At 37.9% G+C, this 18,450-nt stretch overlaps 1 protein-coding gene across 6 annotated transcripts in view; it reads left to right on the forward strand.

Moving 5' to 3' along the window:
• The window catches only part of Pde4d (phosphodiesterase 4D), a 1,424,195-nt gene that overhangs the window by 282,477 nt on the left and 1,123,268 nt on the right, over positions 1–18,450 (forward strand). The window contains exons 1-2 of one of the 6 annotated variants that reach the window (XM_048800092.1): positions 10,858–10,984; positions 11,798–11,852. The exons of 3 other annotated variants lie outside the window; for them this stretch is intronic. The gene's annotated coding sequence lies outside the window, so the exon portion shown is untranslated. Of the gene's footprint in view, positions 1–4,010; positions 4,378–10,857; positions 10,985–11,797; positions 11,853–18,450 lie in introns of those variants that run through there. 2 more of the 6 variants (XM_048800094.1, XM_048800090.1) reach the window with 2 other exon arrangements.

Genomic DNA, 18,450 nt, shown 5'->3' on the forward strand with positions numbered 1-18,450 from the left:
TCCATTTCCCATACAGCACTAGAGTCTTGGTTTTTGCCCCTTTTCATCTTTATTTTCTATTTATTGGTTCATTATTATTACATATGTTAGTGGGGTTCATTGTTACATATTTGCACAGGACATAACATAATTTGGTCAATTCCAAGGTACTAGGGAGTACTTCTCCTTTTTCTCCTCTCTTCCCTCCCCTTGAACCTTTTCCTTTATTCTGTTGGCTTCCCTTCTATTTTCATGAGATTCTACCCGCTATGTTGTTTTTTTTTTTTTTTTTTTCTTTTCCATTTTTTTCTCTCTAGTCTCCACATAGGACAGAAAACATACAACTTTTGACTTTGTGAGTCTGGCTTATTTTGCTTAACATAATGTTCTTAAGTCCTTTCCATTTTCCTGCAGGTGACAAAACCCTTCTCATCTTTAAAACCCTTCAGTCACTCTTGACTGCTCTCAGAATTGGGTTGAAACTCCTTAATAGAACTTAAGAATCATCAGTAGTTTGGTTACCTTTCCAGGATCTTCTCTTTACCTGGAGCTAGATATGTTTTTTGTATGCACCATTTTCTCACTGGTTCCAAGTTTTTGAAGAGAGGATGCTTCTGCTTAGACTCTTTCCATTCTCCTGTGTGCCTAATCCCTTTTCTTTTTACTGAGATGCTACCTCTGAGTAGATGCCCTCCTTGATCCCACCTCCCTCAAGGCTGAGGTTCATACCCTCTTCTCATCCTGAGGGTGACAATTATCATACTGAACTTTAGTTCCCTCTTTGCTTATTTATCTTCCTCAACAGCTCCTTACCAATAGGCATGAGTTTGTTCATTGTGTCCTTAGTGTCAAGCCCAGTATCTATATTATCGTCTGTGCTCAATGACTATTAATAAACAAAATTCCCAGTAGTGTGAATGAAGGAGTCTACCACGGCAAGTCAGCCAGAGAGAGGCCAAATGATTAGAAATGGAGACAGCATTATAGGTATTACAAACCCTCTCATTTTATTACAGTACTCAGCTTTTTATAGCAGGGTATCTAGAAAAGGTGAACATAAAATAAGTAGAAAAGAAGTATTCTAATTAGGTTGAATGGCATATTTTCTCCTGTTGAGGTATCATAATACAATTTTTAAAGGATGCTAGTTAACTATTATATTCTTCATATACTTGCAGTGTTCATTTTTTCTAGGTCACAGTTTTTTTCTAGAACCAGATAGGTATTCTGGTTTAAGTGACACAATTCAAGGTTCTGGGTTTTCACCCTTATTTTGCTTCAGTTCCTGGATTATGATGGTGAATCATCAACCTGGTCAGTACAAGGTCTGAGAAGAAGCTGGCCTCTGTCTTAGTGAATGATGAACTTGTGCCATGTGTTGTGATCTGCAGATTTGAGGGATTCCTTTTAGGAGGCTGTATTTATAAACTTTCAGGGAAAAGTCAGGTTTACAAGATTGCAGTTCATTTCCTATACACATGTTTCCCTAGAGAGATTTTGGATTGCAAACCCAAATTTAGAAATCTAGTAAATAAACAGTAAATGTACGCGTAAATGTATGTGTCGGTGACAAACATTCCAGCCTAACATCTCCACAGAATTTATCAGTGTTTCCCTAAAATTCTATCCCCTGGTGTCCATCTGAGTGTCACCATCTCCTCCTGATTTCCATGTTACTGAGTCATCCCCTTTGACGATCTACAGAGCACAACTCTGATGCAGACTTCCAGGTGGAGAGTTGAAACTCCTTTTGTAGACCACATTCCTGTGCAAATTAATGTCATTATTTTTCCTGTAGGGGGCGCCTGGCCCACAGAATACCAGTGGGGTCGTTCCTGGGGCTGCTATTTCCCAGTTTGGAAACTATATGTGTTATTCTTGCTTTTGTGCCTTTCCTTATGCAGTTCCACCCAGGGATTGCTCACAAAACGATTTCTTTACTCCCCATCTTCCATGCTTCCCTAAATCTTATTTTGTAGTTTGGTTTCATTTTCTGCAGTTAAGGCAAACATCATGGTCTGCAGGTGCTTCATCTTTCTTAATGCTGTGTGCGCTGTTCTTTCAAATTATTTCCTGTTTTTTTAGAACAGAGTGCGTATCTTTTACTTTACATGGCCTAGTGCAGCATATCATTCATTGTGGGGCCATTAAATGTTGTGCTTCATGTGAAATGACACAGAGCTGTTCCTGTCACATTTCTCCTTGTCTTATCCAATAGCCAGGTTAGCACAAGGAGTGCTCTGGGCTATTACAACATTCTCCTGATATTTTCACTGGTTCTCAAAAAGATGATATAAGGAATTTTGTGGGGGTTATGTTTCTGTTGCTCTCGTGTAAACACCAAGTATGGGACTATGAAGCAAAGAATCAGAAGATGAATCATAGGACTGGAGATTAGAAGAAACTGGCTAGTTTCTTTTTTACTTTAACTCCTAGTTTCAAGGGAAGAATTAGATCAAGTATATGATCTCAGTTAGACTAGTAGCACCTAGCACAGTGCCTGGAACATGAACAGATCTTTTAGTAAACATCTATGGAATAGACTTGTCACACCTGGATATTAAAAAAGTAGTAATCTTGTACCAAAATTGTAATGATATCAGCAGTCTCACTGTTAATTGGTCACAATCCACATCTTTGAGTCCCTTCAATATTCTGTAATATTGACGTTACAGAATGGCATTTTAAAGAATCTAATAAGAAAATCCTCTATATTCTACCTTGGCAAGCTGAAGTTTTGGAAAAGAACATATTCTAACAATAAAGAATGGTACAGAAATTTTTACATGGTAAGTATTTAAATAAAGGTCACATTTTAAATCTAAGTACAGAGTTATTGTTTTAGAGCTTTATGAAAGAACCTGCATGATCAGCAGAGATCCCATTGAGAAAATCTCTACTTCTCATTTCTAACGGCTTTACTATACAATAGCAGAGTACAATACATCTTCACTAAGTTAGATTCCTAGCTGACTTCCTCCTTTTATGTTAGTGACAGTGATTTTGGGACTTTTTTTTTTTTTTTTTCTCCTAGGACTTACTTCACTTACCTTAAATAGAATTAACACAATCTATAAAAAGAAAAGTAAAACAGCAGAGATAAAGATAAAAACTGTGGTATATTTTTAAAGATGGCTTTTTTTTTCTTTTTGGCCACATTTTCAAATTTTCTACAATGAATGTACATTATTTTTATAACCAGAAAAACTTGCTGTAATGGTTGGGATCTGGAAAGGAACTTAAGAATTACTTGGTTTAGTTGTCCTTAATGCATCTTTGGATTATAGGGCATCTTTGAAGCACTGATATGGTGTGGAACTTTCCTCAGAAAAATGAACACCTGTTCATAGACACAAAAATTGTCATATAATTTTGGCAGGTTTTTAGACATCCAGGAAGTGCAACACTCAGGACCCAGAAGATGGGCCTGCCCTCTCACAGTAGTCTGGAAACTGAAGAAGAACTAGATCTTAGGGATTTTAGCTTTTGTCCTGAAACTTGGCTGTTTATGAGACTTGGGATTATTTTGCAAGTGTCCCTTCAGTCCTGCAGTACTTACGTACCTTTGGTAAGTTGCTAAGCCTGTGAGGTCCCACCATGCCTGAAGAGGTTCCTCTTTGACTGTGTCAAAGAACCTCACCCACTATAATTGCTGCTGCTGTTCTTGGGAAGGTTCCTCTTTTCAGTAAAGATTGGCTTCTTTTGGAAAGACCCAGAAGAATGACTTCTGTCAGCAGTGGCTCCTATAAATAAGCAAATATATGTCAGAGTCCTGAATGTTGTATCTCTTACTTTCTCAAACATTTCTTCCCATACTTTCTGATTTTATTGTGTGCAGGGATGATGAAGACATTTGCTGTGAGAATGTTAGTTTTCTCATATTATCTGGTGGTTTCCTTTATGTGCCCTCGATTGTGATGATGATGGCAGGAACAGAGGCTTCTTCTCTGTCTGTTCTTAAATTGTTCATTCAGCTGGGTGTGGTAGTGGTTCACTTATGGCCTGCAAAACTCAGAGCTGCAAAAGCCTTCTTTTCCCTGGTTTTACTGATTGTTCACTGCATTAAGTTAGAAGTGAGGAAAAGATACCAGCAACAAAGCAGCACACATACAAGAACCAGCCTTTGGGTGTAAATGAGGGATGCCCTTGCTTAGTTAGAAGGTCTTACAGGGCCCTGATAAATCTTGCCACAGACAGCAGATCTTATAGATAAAGGAGGAGTGTTCTCTTAGGTGCAATAAAGCTAGCAAACATCCATCTAGAAATAGCTATCTGGTAATTTTTTTTTTTTTTTTTTTTTGCAAGTTGCTAAACCTTCCACAGTCTAATCTCTGCAGAGAGCCCTGAATCAAAGCAGAGGATTGGATCCCTGTGTTGAACTGAAGTGTTGGGCAAAAGGTAAGGTAATGCGCATCTTTGAATGCTTCCAAGTGGCAGTGATGGGGGAGTTGCTTTCACAGATGTTAAATCTGTGTTTAATCTTAGAAAAATCCTTAGAGTAGGAAGTGTTGTTGTTTTTACAGGTGAGGAAACTGAAGCCCATAGGGTACTTATTTTGCACAAGGAGACACAATTAGCAAGAGACAAGCTGGCTAGATCTGCTTCCAGTTGGGTCTCTTTCTCTTCTATAATAAATAGGTTATAAGGTGGTCTATTGTCTTGAAGTACTCTAATTATTTTGTAACTGTGTATATGTGTCTTAAGTATTATTTATTAATACATGAACATTTTATATGTGTATATAAATTTTTAAAATATTTATATATCATTCATGAAATTAGAAAATAAGAACAATATAAATACATATGTGCATGCACACACACATGAAACAGTTCTATCCCAACCACAACTATTTGTAGAACCTGAGTAGCCCTGATATAAATTTTCTCTCTTCTCTCTTTCTCTTTGCTTATCTACAGTATTTTTTCATAGTCCTTTTCTTCCCTGGCACATTCCTAATATGACTGTGATCAAAATATACATACATGTTTAACTCCACATTATTGCTTTATTATTGTTGGAACAGACCTTCATTGTGTCACAGAGTTTACTGCTCTTCAGCTGTCATTTTAATAAGGTTTGCCTGATGAGAGAAGTAAAAAGAACAAAATAATTTCTGAGCAGTCTGAGTAGAAACCACATAGGGTTACGATGACACCCACAGGCTTTGGTTTTATCCTTGAGTTCAGCTCTAGATGGAAATGGTTGGCACGTGGTCACTTGGTCTGCAGCAAAGGAGAGCATAGTTATATGTTTTGACTCAGCATAAATGTCTGTTCATTGACTTTTATTTCCATTTCACTGATAGCCCCAAGAAATCAGTAAGATGGGTGTGACTTTCAGATGTCTTACTTCTATCAGCTTAGAGACAAACTCTAGGAGCTTATTGAGTCAGAATGTGCATCCACCTAGATTTGGGCAGGGGTGAGAAAGTGAGGACTGATGTCTACAGTGTGCACACCCCCAGGTGGACCCTGTCAGAGTTCAGGAATCAGAAGTCTGGGGGTTGCCAAGCCTCCTGCCCTTCCCAGATGGCCTGAATGCACCCTGCAAGGCACATGCTGATCATGGTCAAGCCACACCATCCTGGAGAAGCTGCCCATGCTGCAGGATGCCGCAAAAGAAAAGCGAGCAAATTAGAAAGACACTAGTGAGCACTGTTCTATTCAGAAACTGACCTTTTCTTTCTGCAAAAAAAATTTTAGATTGCCAGACTCTTGAAGTTCAAGTTTTCTTTCTTTATAAAATTCCATAAAAAAGCACTCTGATTCCACTTTATGTTTCTCAAGTGCCTGCTTCTATGGGCCTTTCCAGTCTCCTGCTGTGGCAAGCTGTTTGTGCTCTTTGCAAGAGATTTAACTTCTCTAATCATTGCCTACCCCCCTCTTTCCCTCTTACATTTACTGATGATATGATTGTGTTTAGGGTAGGAATTTGGCCTCCTGTTCAAGTGATGAGTGACTACAGTAGACCCGACCCTTGTCAACATCTGCTTGTTCTTCCTGTTGCTTCCCACTTCCTGCATTCTGCTGCTTCTCAGCAGGCCCTGCTAAGCAGAGCACCCTGCCTCCTGTGTCTGTGGACAGCTGCTTCTCCCAAGCTGTCTGCTCTCTCAGGAGGGACCAATGCTCTGAACTTCTGCAACTTCCGTTCTGTTCTATCGAACTTATGTTCACTGACGTAAATAGGGCTTTGTCTCTTTACTACTGTTGTTTTGAACACAGTGAGAGCCTGCTTCAGAGAAGCACCTCGCCCTCACTGCTCAGCCCCGCCTCAAACTGTGAAGTAGGCAGGGCATCCCAGAATAAGTGTGGCTTTTTTCTGAGAATCAGGGTGTTGGTGTCAGATGTGAGACACAAGTGGGTGACCTGCCCCTTGGTATGCTTTGTGTGCCTGAGCTGTTTGGCCATGTAGAGAGGAGAATTGGGACAGAAAATAGGGTTTTTCTGGGATATGGTCCTACCAGTTAAGGCATCCTGATGAATCCATAGAAAATCCCAGGTGTGGACCTTGAGTGAGCCTCTGAATCATTCCACGCCACTGTGCAAGGCAAGGCTTGAGATGAAAGTTTAGTGTTACTTGCTGTCTTGACTTTTGCCAAAACCCAAACTGTAAGTTCTCCCCTTCATGCTCCTCTGGATAAGATCCCCTGGCCAAACAATCTTCCTTGTCATGGGGGCCAGGCACAGTGTCTGCTTGTCCCTGAGTTGTGGGCTTCAGTTCCCTGTCAATCTGGAGAATTATTCAAATAAGCTAGTCACATCCTCTGATGGGACTTGGGGGCACCTCAGCCTCCTGTTACTGTAAAACCTGCCTTACACAGTCCCTCCTGTTATACTGCTCCCAAGTAACCTCCATGTGACCTGTGTGGTGTGCAGAGTCCTCCCCTGGGCTGTGTGTGTCTATGAATTTCATCTGTGCAGTGTTGGGTACCATGTGTCAGCCATTTCCACCTCTCTAGGATGGGAATCTTCCCCACCAACAGGATGTAGAAGAGGTAACCAAAACATACTATTTTCTACAATCATAGCATGTTTCAACTCTATTTACATTTTTAAATTATGGTCCTCTCTCCTGTAAACTACACAGAGAAAGAAGCACACCTATGCTTTCCATCACTCTATTCATAGTGTCCAGCGCTGTGACACCTGACAGAGAGCACTGGATAAGCAGGTGTTGACTAAATGAACGAGTGAAACCCAAGGGCCCTTTCCATAAGGATTAAACTAAATGTTCTGTTCTCAGCTGTAAAAAAAAAATTATCACTTCACTCTCTGGAATGGAATGGGATGTGTGAATGGAGCACAATTCTTCTCTAACTTCTTCAAGTTATTTCAATCTGAGACGAGGGGACTCAGGCAAACTGAAGGGGGAAATGGATCCTGAAGACACAACTTACCTCTTCAGGTGAGGGTCAGCTCAGATTGAGATTGATGTCCTTTTGTTGATGCAAACATTGCCAGGTGTTGCTGAAATTGACAACTATACTGTGTACCTTCTGAGACATCCTAGTCCCTTCACCAAAAATCTCAAAAGAATTTTAAGTGTATCCTGCCCCACCTCTCTCATTTTGTATCACTGTGTTAATTTTATTCATATTTGCTTTACAAAGCCCAGGACCTTGAGGAATTTTTTTTCTTGTTCTGTTTACAATAGCTTTTTAATCAATTCTAATTTCTTCCTGGAGAAAACTCTGCCTGCCACAGAGAAAGGATGGGGGCAGGTAGAAGAAGGAACCTTAGTTTTAGTGCTTTTGAGACTATATTAGCTACTACTAGGCCAAGGTACCATCATATTCTATTTGCACCAAAATCAAATTAAAGCTGCCACTTGTCTGACTCACAAAGATAGAATCATGTCAGGGAGAATATGGCCTATATAAAACTTACAAACTCTTTATTTCCCTTTGATTGTTTTCATGAAAATATGAGCTTGAGGAGAATCTAAGTATCTTTTGGATCTCCTGGGCTTATAGCTTAGGGCTTCACGTTCTGTGCGTTCCCACTTCTAAAACTTTACTTTCATATATTTATCCACCCCTCTAGTCTAAGGCTCACTATTAAAAAAAAATTAAACTATCTGATTTCTTCTGCAGAGCTAATTCTGCATTTACTTTTTTTGTTTCCTTTTCAGAAATACCTAAGATTTTTTTTAAAGTTTATTGTTTTTCACCTGTAGTATCACTGTGTTAATTTTATTCATATTTGCTTTACAAAGCCCAGGACCTTGAGGAATTTTTTTTCTTGTTCTCTTTACAATAGCTTTTTAATCAATGTTTTCTACTTGATTGTTTGATAGTTGTAACCCAGGTAGCTGAGCCTCTAGAAGGGTGAGTGTTGTTTTATAAGGAGAGAAGAAAGAAAACCCATGTCAATTTGTCTGAGGTCATTCTAAATGGTTTCACAATGCATCCTGAGCTCTTTATACTGAAGCAGTGGAAACACCATGAATAATTTTAATGCAAGAGCAATTTGGCCAGGCAGATTCCCAGATGTTCTTAAACTTTGCTTTAATTATTTTGTAGAGCTTGTGTTAACTGAGTCTCCTACTGCTACAGGAGAAGATGATTCAGAAGATGTAACTAATTGTTGTTATTCTTTTTTTTTTTGCATGGATTTATAACCTGGAATTTATGAGCTCACTTATGAAAATACTGAACTCAGTAGCTAGAGGGACAATCAATAAGAATGTATGTAACAGAGCATGTAGTTACTGTTGCCTCAGATGATAAAAAGCAAAAAAAAAAAAAAAAAGAAAAAGAAAAAACCAGAGGTGCAGAAAGAATAAACCAAATCATTACTTTTAAACATCTTGGTTTCCAATATGACAGTAGAATTTAAGGGAGTTTCCCTGCTGATTACCCTAAGACATCTCCTTTGGAGTCCTTGGCAGGATTCTGGATGGGATGATTGGTCCTAAGCCTCATTAACAGAAACTTTGTAGCTCTGTTGGAGGTAGGTGTGATGCAGGTGGGTGTAGCACAGAGGTTTATATGACCAAACCCACCTCAGCAACTGGCACTAATTGGCTCCCCTGGGAAGTCCTGAGAGTAGCTGTCAGTTGCAAAGACTGAGATTTTTGTTTATAATTTGTAGTGACTTCTCCTCTGGCACTCTTTCTTTACCCCCATCCAAACTGCCTCCCCTTCTTGCAAAAATAAATGGTTGTTCCCAAAGTATAGTTAATTAGAAAGGCCAGGCACTTCTTATGTGGATTGCAATGGTATTTCTCCGTTTTTCATTCTCCCCTGCCCTTCTCCCATTCCCAAATGAGTGTGAGACCACTGCTTACCATGCCAGAGGACCTCCTGTACGGTTTAGCTGACAAAGCTGGAAAGTAGTATTAAGAAATAAACATACATTGTCAATGCATTGTAGAAGGTAACTCTGGTTTCTATAATGTGGCTTTAACTCTACTCTGGTGAAAACTGGAGATGGAGTCTTATGCTATCATACTTTCATTATACCATTGTATTTTAAGGTTAAATCACAGTACAAGAGATGTTTATAGGATATTGGACATAAGATGAAGACAGGCTTTCTGTGGTCCCAGGAATCTTCTGTTACGATGATAATGATAGTAATCACTAAGATCCTGAGCAAACGTCAATGTCAGGATTTGATCTTGGTTTATCTGATTCCAAAATACCGTGCTCTTAACTGCTGTGCTGCCCTTTTTATTTTTGTCCAACATAAAAATATAATTTGAATCAGTCATCTGACCAGGGATTCTTTGTAGCATTTGAAGGCTGGAGACCATCCAAGTGTAGTTGGCTCAACATACTACCATTTGGCTATTTCATGTGATACATGCCAGGGCATAATCCAATTACATTGTTGCTGAATCCAGGTGATAAGAAACTTTGTGGGTGATAGGGGGAACTAGATAGACTTTAGCTTGTTTGCAACTTTTCCTGGTTCTTTTTGCACTGAGGTAGAAAATTGGATAGGAGTCTTAGAGACTTGGGGAAAAGTTTTCTCTCTAGAATTACACACACATTGAGCTGCAGTCTGTGAGTCACCCGATTATGGAATATGATTAGTGCCAGAGGACACAGGTCAGTGTGTGATGTAGGATACATGTATCGGGAAGTCAAGAGAGTAACAAAAAGCAGAACCATCATTTTTATCCATTTCATGCACACTTGGGGCCCAGGAAATTGGCAATTTCTTTGATTATACTTAATTTAAAAGTCTTCTGTTTTGAGCAATACTTACAGGAGGATTTAAGCCTGATCAATGCAAATTGATTTAAAAAAAAATCATTGTAGTCTTTAAACCCTGGACATTATCCTTAGATTGTAAGTGCTAAATTCAGTCTCTACCTTTTTGTTTCAGGATGAGCAAAATTAATCTAGAGACCATCAGTGATAATTAAGTCAGATAAGCCAAAAGCATACATCTTAAATAAGAGGGATTTTAGAGTTGAGGTTGTTTTGTGAAAGCAGTCAATTTAGTTTCATGTTGCAACTCCTCGAAAACCTTGTCAGAGTTATTTCCTTTAAGTAGCAGATTATAAAAACAGGTGTATGTGTGTGGGGGGTGGGGGGACAGACAATAGAGAAAGGGAACCAGTTCTAATCTTCATGGAGTTTGATTTGAGTAGAAATTGTTTCTGAAAATCTAAGTTTGTAGCATTAACTAGATCAACTCCTATCAAATGCAGCCTGGTCAATTATTACCATCCCAAAATAGGGCTGTTTCTGTTTGATCAAGAAATAGATGTTAAAATGTATATATAATCCAAATCATATTTCAGCCAGCATGTATATCTTCTCCAATTGTATGTTCTGTTCAAGAAAATGAATCTCTCAAGCAAGGAATTCAATATAATAATTTGTTTTCAGTCTTCTTTCATTTTCATGTCTCCCTATCATAGGATAGACAGAGATTCCAATAAACAATAAAACCATCAAAAGGTGAGGCAAAGAAGTAGAAGGAGAGGCAGTCTCTGGATGGCACGCCGACAGGACAGTCAGCCTCTGACTCATAGGCTGTTTCTAAAGGTTGGCAATGACTTTGAAATTTTATCCAGTCCATCTCTTTTCCTTTAGGCAGGACTGTTCTTACACCTTTCCCAGTAGATGATAATCTGTCCTGTATTTTAATGAAACTTCCTTGCAGAGGACACAAGCTCCCCAGGGAACTCATTGTGAAGTTAGATGGAGTCTGTTGTCTCTTTTCATTGTTCATCGCCTTCCCAGGGATATAAAACAGGGTTGCCACCATTAAGTTAACTATTAAGTCAAGTCATTCTACATGGTTCTTGGACAGATTGACAGATCTTTAGAGAACACAACTACCCTAGGTAACAACTAGTTCAGTCCCTTCATTGTGACTAGTTCAAGTCTTCTCTTCTCCAGGTTGAGATTTGAGGGTTTTCTCAAACTCATGTTGCATCATTGACTTATGTTTTCTTTAGACCTTCCCGTCTTTTGCCCACTGTATATATTGCTAGTATTTTCTTCTATGTGCTAAAATCACACTGGTCTGTCAATTAATAGTCAATGTTATGTGATTTTTTTCAAACAAAAAATGACTGTGTTTTTAGTTAATAGGACATTTTCAGCACTGGAGTGACTCAGAACCTTGGGCTCCACTGTGTTTCTGTCACAGCTACTGGTATGACTTTTGGTGGGTAACTTAGTAAACGTCTGAGCCTCACTCAGTTCATCACCATCAGATAGCAGCTTTCCCCAAGGTGCTTCCCATGAGGTCTCAACACATGTGAGACATATTTTAAAATGGTTCCATTTTAAAATAGCTGGTGGGGGTGGGCAAAGATTAAATGAACCTAAACAGATTTCTTTACGTTTCAGATAATAAAAAATGCACAGCATAAATCTTCAAGTCTTCAAGAGAGGTGTTCTAAAGGTATCTAACTATGATTTTTTCCCCCTTTATTTTTAATGCAACCTCAATGCCACTTTCTCTGACCAGGCTTGTCTGCAAAGCAGTTACTCTTTCCTTGGTGCTCTTCCCAGAAACACAGGACAACTCAGGACTTTAGACTGGACAATAGATTGTGCATTCTTTTGCATCATGAGCTTTTTGAGGGCAGGGCCTTTCCTTATTTCTCTATGTAAAGAGGGTCTAATCCAATGCTTGTATTTGGAAAATATTTAATAAGTATGTTGAGTGAGTCAAGCTGTCCATAAATGGAAGGAACTACCTTGAAAATGTTTGAACTTCCTGTCACATAGAATGTTCTTATAGACTGAATTTTTTGAAATGGGTGAAATTTGTAGTAAAGATGATTGATCAGGAATCTATGGGAGTTTCCTGAGGTTATAAAGATAATAAAAGAATAAAAGCACCTACAGATAACCACAGGCAGTTTAGAGAAGGGCAGAGTACAGTTTTACAGGCAGCTTTTCCTGGCATCCTTCTTAGGTCTGGATGAATTTTCCTATTGTCTTGAGTCCAGATTCTGTCTAACAATATAGAATGATTACTTAAGGAAATTCACCCAGATTACCAATATGTAAGTTAGGGACACAGTCCCATGACATTTATCTTTCACCTTTTACAATGTCACTGTGTACTTATGAATTCAATTCATTGCATTTGTGATGAGTTAATTTTCTCCTTTGCTATTCTATTACACTGTTCTATTTCTTAGATGCTTCTGGAAAGCATGAAATTTGTCTCACAAGCAATTATCTCTCCCTTGATACCTGTTGTTTTGTGATCATAGGAAGAACTTGACAAATAATTACTGAAAAAATAAAAATGAATATGGTGGCTCAGAGATGTTTTCAATTTGCATCTTAGATAGTTTATATTTGGCAAAAGTTTTTAAGTTCTGAAAGTAGGGAAAATAAGGGGGCATTTACCTATTATTCCACTCCCACCAGATTATTTATAAAGATATTAATAAAGATAATAAAAGAATAAAAGCACTTACAGATAACCACAGATTATCTTCCTCTAGATTTCAGATTATTTTCCTCTAGATGTATTTTATACAAAGGAATCCCCTTTGATTTATCATTGTAATCATAGTATATATATAATTTTTCCTGATTTTTATCTCACTTGAAATTGTATGAAGTATTTAAAAATATCATATATATACTCTTTTTTAGGTAGGAAATATTTTTACAATAAAATTTTGAAAATTGTAGAAGTCCTGAGCAAAAAAGTTGCAGAAGCAAAATATTTATTTATTTGTTTGTTTATTTATTTATTTGCAGTACCAGGAATTGAACCCATGGGCACTTTACCACTGAGCTACATCCCTAACCCATTTTACTTTTATATTTTTGAGACAAGGTCTCTCTAAATTGTCCAAGTTGACTTCAAACTTGCAATCCTCCTGCCTCAGCCTCCAAGTCATTGGGAATACAGGTAGTGGTATATGTTGGGAGTACAGTCAGTGCCCGACTCACAAATATAGTTTTTAAATGTACCCACATGGTTTTTCTTATTCATTTGTGCTTTTATTGTATTTCTTAGTAGGATTTTTCCTCATTTTACTTAACTCTTTATTTTACCATTAAAAGGGTGAAATACATAATTATGGAAGTGAAAATTTTCCTGCTTTTTCTTTTGAATATATTTGCAAAGCATCAAGTACTTACTGGTAAATTACTTTTTCAGAAGTTTGTGTCAACATTTACTATTTTAACAATCCACAAACATTCCAAATTTGTTCCAAATTCACCAGCAACAATTTTTTTTTTTTTACTTTTTAAAATACTGAATTATTTTAACAGAAAAAAAATTGCTTCTTTAATTTGTTGAATTTTTAAGCATGTGTTTTAGTTTCATTACTGAGGTCAAGTCTTTTCTCATATTGATTATTTTTATTCTTTGGTGGATTCATGTCTTTCTGTTTATTTTTCTTACTGAACTAGATGAATGCTTTCATGCATAAAGTGTGTTCTTTCCTGAAGGTATGTTCACACACCACTGCATTAGCGATGCCCAAGGATAGTGTGTGAGGCTAGGAGAAGCCACCAGCAGTAGGTGGCCAGAGCAGGCTATTATTCTGTGTTGTAATGCAGCCACCAGGAGGGAGCTGAGTTACTAAATAATTTTCTGTCAGTTCAGTATTGCAAAAGCGAGGCTTGGCCAGCGAGGGGTGTGTGACAGGCTTCATTCTTCCCTTTGTCTCAACTATTCTTAGGTACATCCAGAAATTGCTGCTAAGTTGGGACTGTGGGCACATTGGGTTCATATTGCTCTCTGAGATATGAAGTGTCGCAACTACTCAATATGGTTGGCTCTTCACTTGAGCAAATTACCAACAGCTTGTGTGTGACTCCTTAAAAATAATGAGAACCTCATTTTAGGAGAGGGGACAGATTGTGTCTGTACTTGGCAACCCACGTTCCACTGCAGCTGGGATTGCTCTAGACACTCCATGGAGTGGTAGGGCCCATATTACAGGGAAATGTCCATTTTGTCTGAGGAGCTGTGGGGTCTGTCAGCATCTGGCAGTAACATTTTTTCTAGCACGACTTCCTGCCCCAAACCTCTGGATGTGACAGAAGTTAATGTAAGATCTCTGCAGTCTCTTTTAGTCCCTTGTCATTTCATCAGGGAGCTAAATGCTAAATGCATTCAGTCACATTGGAAGTGGTGAGCTCCCTTTACAATATGGAAAATTTAAAATCAACATCAAAACATACAGGTTGTATTTTTTAAATACTATTTTTTTTTTATCTTGCATGAAACATTCACGAGTAGTTCAGGTATGACCAGTAACACAAAAATTGTCCTGTAGCAAAGAAAACAAAAGCTTTTTCACCTGAATAGCAATAGTTTTGGGCAGAATGGGTTAAAAATAAGTGGAAATGACTTGAGGATAAAAGAGTCTTTTCCTATTGCAATTTTTTTTTCATGCTGTATTTTTTCTTCTTAAGGGTCTATAATGCCTCCTCATTACTTATAGGATTAAATTCAGATTCTCTGAAGGAGTAAAACCCATATTGACAGAGACTGGAGTAGGTTTGCTTTGTGGGGAGAATGTATGTATGTGCAAATGTCCTGGAGTGTAATCAGAAAGTTGATTTTAGAGACTGTTTAATAAGCCAGGCCCTATGATGCACATCCATTTCTTCTGGAAGTGCTGAAACCACACTGCCATTTGCAGTACATTTTCTGTATATTAATAGCTATACAAATTGTTCATTTCTATATGCCAGGTACTACATTAAGTACTTAAAGTATATTTTCTCATTTAATCTTTTTAATGACTATTGAATGTAGTTGCTATTAATATTCTTACTTCATAGGTTAGGAAACTGAGGCTTAACAAAGGTTTATAACTTACCAGATCACTTAACTTATTGCTGGCTAAGTCTGATTATAGTCATCCCTGGTATCCATCCACAAGGCGTTGGTTCTAGGACCCATATGGATAATAAAATCTGTAACTACTCAAGTACTTTATATACAATGGCATAGCACTTACATATAGTTGTTCATATTCTTCTGCATCCTTCACATTACTTCTAGATTACATAGAATATCTCATACAATGTAACTTCTAAACAAATTGCTGTTATACTGTACTCTTTAGGGAATAAAGACAAGGAGAACATTCTATACATATTCAGTACAGATGCAATTTTTTAAAAATATTTTTGATCTGGCCAGGCCCAGTGGTGCACAACTGTAACCCTAGCAACTTAGGAAGCAAATGCAGAAGGATGGCAAGTTCAAGGCCAGCCTTAGCAATTTATCAAGGTTCTAAGCAATTTGGTGAAACCCTGTCTCAAAATAAAGAATAAAAAGAGCTGGGGATGTGGCTTATTGGTAAAGCTCCCTTGGGTTCAAACTTCAGTACAAAAAACAAACAAACAAACAAACAAACAGCCCCCCTCCCAAATTTAAAAATTAAATATTTTTGATCTAGAGTTGTTTGAGTTTGCAGCTGCAGAACCCAAGGATACACTGGGCCAACTATACATCTAAATATCATGCTGACATGGTTTATGATATTAATAGTTACCTCTTGCTTCTTGTACATTAAGTTTTGTGCATTGTTTACCTAGATGATTTTGAAGCCCCAAATTTGGCTCTAAGATTATATGGAGGCTCAACTATAATTAATTGCTATTAATTAGCAAATTAGCACTAAAGTTTTGCTTCAGTGAAAGACACATTGAATTAGGCATCAGCACAAGTGAATTCTGGCAGCAGATGTACTCTTGAAATCAATTTCTTTCAGCAAAGTAGAATGAATAGTGTTTTACTTGCCTGAAGGCAGGGGTAGACAAGATGACAACTTTGACTGAATATCTGTGGGACAGGACATCTCTAGTTGTGTTCTCTGGAAGATAGCGAACATGTATGTGAAAAGAGCATGACTTGAGCATCTTAAGTGGTATCATGAAGGCATTCTGGGAAAAAAAATGTACTTTTCTCTGAAAATATGTTAACATTTCTATTGAAGCATGGCATCTGCACCATCAAGGCATCATAACCCAACTAAAAGGGATGGTCATTTGTCTTTCATGTACTAGTGTCCCTCCAATGAGAAACGTGTGTCTTCACTTTGAAAATGGTGCAGTATCTATTTGCTTGTTATCTCCTAACTAAAAATAATTTTAGAAAGGTATAGATAGAAGAGGTGTGTGTGTGTGTGTGTGTGTGTGTGTGTGTTTTAAAATCAAGTTTGATGGATAATTCTTTTCAGAAACAAGAAATATTCTTATAATATGCCCATAGTTTTGCTCAATTAGCAGTTTACCATAGCACATAGTTCCCTGGGTAATTTAGCACATAGTTCCATGGGTAATTTATCATTGAATCAAGTTCTTCTCTCTGTTTCATTATTGCAGGTTATCTGGTAACTATAGTTTCTAAAACATTGACAAACTCATTGTGACTTATTATTCTAGAAGCCATCACACTTATCTCTTTTTTCATTTGATGTCCTTGACTTCAGTGTTAACTCCAGGCATATCAGGTAACTGGTGTTCCCTGAGCACCTGTAAAGATAGTGAATAATATTAGTTAAGATGGCTGTGCTTTTTCTCCTCACAGTTGATTCTTTTGCTAGAATGGTAACAACAGTGTTTTCAATAAGAACATCACCTGGGATTTTTTTTTTTTTTGTCCTTTCTCATAATAGAGATTTTTTTCACTATAATAGTGAGATAACCTTTCAAATCTATAATACCTTCCAATTTATCAAAAAGGGACAAGCTAATATTCCCAGGCAAGCTCAATTCTTTTAGCACAAGCATTTTAGGTCCAGCTAAGGAAAATGGTCTGCTCTGCAGGAAAACATTGTTGGCCCATTGTTATTTTAAATGCTTCCAGGAGACTACTGAGTAAGAGAAGAGTAGCAACAACCCTCAGCATGCCTGGGGGATGACTTGTTCTTTCATATTTGTGGAACCCTGTGTCAAGAGAGGAAAACATCTAAAAATAAAATGCATTTACTCAGAACCTCTGGGGCAAGGTGCAAAGAGCCTGTATTGTGGGAGCCAAGATTAAAAATTAAATGGTTGAAATCTGCAGAGCAACTGCCATCAGCAGAACCGTGGGCTCTTTCTGGTTAACTTTGTGTCATCTGATTAGTTTCGATAAATTGGCTTTGAGTACTAATGTCCTTTGGTCTTTTCTGTTGCTGTTCATAATTCCTAGTGACCCATTTGCTGGTGAGTTGTTTCTTCACAGTTCAGTGACCCTTGGCCCTTTCCTTCCTCCACCAGTGTGTGCAGCCGTCAAAATGGGGTCTGATCAGTTAACAATCTAGTCAGGTCCCAAGTGGTTAGGAATCCAAAACCCACCATAGTCCACATATACTACTCTGTGAGCTCTTCCCTGAAATGTAGCATGGAATGGAAAATCAAGTCTAGGCAGGGTATAAGCACTGTTCGAAACGTACTGATGTACTGATGGAGATGGTGCCCACAAAGAGGGAAAAGTAAGCCAAAAGAATTTTGCAGACTGTTTCTTCTAATTGATTCCTGTGCTCTTGTTTTGTTTTGTTTTTTTTGCCCCCGTTCTCTTCTATATGAGTAAATTTCTTAAAAGGCTGAATGCAGTAGCATTTTACATTTCTGTATATTTCTTTAGCAGTCCATACCCCTGCCATTGCTAGTACCTTATTTTTAAGCATCTTTCAACTCTCTTCCAAAGCCTAATGACCATTTGAAAGGCTTATCTCTTTTGTAGAACTTGAGAAATATTGAATCATCTTTAGACAGTCTGAACTAGATGAACTGGAGCAAGTCTCCAGGGGGGATGCCTTGTACTCTTGAAATCACTTTCTTTCAGCAAAGTGGAATGAATTAGTGTTTGAACAGAAAAGTGAACAGTGTGTTGAAAATTGTGAGTATTGATTGTGCAAGTTGGAATGGGATTTTCTTTAAGGGAAGTATTTTGCTTATAGGTGGGAAATTTTCTTTGTTCATATTTCTTTGTTAAAAGTATTGTTAATGTTGTGTTCTCCACCCGTTTTCCATTTAATTTTAGCCATGATGGTCAGCTCCTATGGTTTGAATATGTT

The sequence above is a fragment of the Marmota marmota genome, unplaced genomic scaffold (assembly GCF_001458135.2).
Source record: "Marmota marmota marmota unplaced genomic scaffold, marMar, whole genome shotgun sequence".
NCBI classification, from domain to species: domain Eukaryota; kingdom Metazoa; phylum Chordata; class Mammalia; order Rodentia; family Sciuridae; genus Marmota; species Marmota marmota.